This window comes from Sebastes fasciatus, chromosome 7 (assembly GCF_043250625.1).
Source record: "Sebastes fasciatus isolate fSebFas1 chromosome 7, fSebFas1.pri, whole genome shotgun sequence".
NCBI classification, from domain to species: Eukaryota; Metazoa; Chordata; class Actinopteri; order Perciformes; family Sebastidae; genus Sebastes; species Sebastes fasciatus.
The window spans coordinates 34,647,730-34,649,311 of NC_133801.1; the positions used below are offsets into that span (position 1 = coordinate 34,647,730).

The following is a 1,582-nucleotide window of genomic DNA, read 5'->3' on the forward strand; positions in this document are numbered from 1 at the left end:
CATACTGCAGCCTGAGTCTGCCTGCCTCAGAGCCTAATTCAGCCTCTGTCTGAAAACCACTGATTCACAGCCTGTCTCCTCCCACTCTGCTCTGATTGGTCAGCGTTTTCTGTCAATCAAACTTCCTCAACAACAACAGCGTCACCCTCCCCCTCCCTCCCGGAGCAGCTCTCTCTCTCTCTCTTTCTCTCTCTGAGAGAGAGAGAGAGCGACGAGTGGAGAGAGACGAGTGGAGAGATAGCAGCTAGAATAAAGTTTATAAACCACTTTAAAGTTTATAAACCAGAAACTTCACCCAGCGCACGTTACCGGAGGAATCTGATCAGAAATCGGCGACACATGATGAACATCTGCGGTCCAGATTCCAGGTTTTCCTGACAGTTTCTCTCAGGTAAATAATACTATTTATAGCTCTGTTAGTTAGCTCAGTGTTTACCTCATGCATCAACTCTGTAAACCGTAAACATACACTCTGTTTTACGTCTGTCTTTACAGATCCATCTGTGAGAAATGACCGACAGAATCATCCCAGAGGAGAGCAGATAGCTGAAAGCAGATGGGAGATACAGAGCTAACCCGTTAGCATGTAGCTACATGCTAACGGGTTAGCTACATGCTACCGCTATGAGACGGTGTGTAAACACAGCGACCATCAGGGTGGAAAATAGAAGATGTGAAACAGTAGTCAGTTCATTATTTCTGCTAAAAGATAAATGTATGGAAGATCAGAGTAATGGTATATTATTTACAGTAGGAGCTGTCTCTGTGTTACCATGACTACAGACCACCGGAGCTTAGCTTACCATAGTTTACCAGAGCTGAAGACTTTCTCCTGTACCATGTTAACATAACTAACTAACAGGTGGGATGATTACAAATGCTGTGAATAATTAATATTGTCATCTGTCTACTCAAATAAAGTTTGACTGTGAAACAGAAATGTGTTGTGTTGCTTACAAGTCACTATTTACTACCTGTACTCTGCTACATGCATGACATCAAATATATATAATATATAAATATCATCTGTTTAAACAGTGTAATTACATAAAGCCTTTGTGAAAGAACATGTTATATTTAGATGATGGGAGTACATGAAGCCTGTTCTGCTGGTTCTTGGAGACTAACAGAAGGGGCTACTTTGGTCAAGTTCGGTTGTGGATGACACAGAGTGATGCTCTGTGGGGCGGGGTCAGCTAGCTGCGCATTCTCTAGTTCAACCAACCCATCGCTTGCAATTCTCTAATGACGTCAGAAGAGAAAGGAAAAGCTGCAAAGTGATTTTCGACACCCATTTCCGGACAAACGGAGCAGGAGAAAAAGAGAGAGGATGGTCTTTTATGACACTATGGTGACCTGTAGACACACTGAGGACAGATATTGATGTTTAAAAGACATGGAAAAGTGCATTTTGCATAATAGGTGACCTTTAAGACTCTCCAGTTGATCCAGAATTCTGCAGCACGTGTACTGACAAGAACTAGAAAAAGAGATCATATTACGCCTGTATTAGCTTCTCTGCACTGGCTGCCTGTAAAATCCAGAATAGATTTTAAAATCGTCCTCCTCACCTACAAAGCGC

At 42.4% G+C, this 1,582-nt stretch overlaps 1 long non-coding RNA gene across 1 annotated transcript; it reads left to right on the plus strand.

Moving 5' to 3' along the window:
• Positions 1–251: 251 nt before the first annotated feature.
• LOC141770846 (uncharacterized) lies at positions 252–936 on the plus strand. Its single transcript, XR_012594633.1, has 2 exons — positions 252–391; positions 496–936. It is a non-coding gene; the product is annotated as an uncharacterized LOC141770846 (long non-coding RNA).
• Positions 937–1,582: the final 646 nt, after the last annotated feature.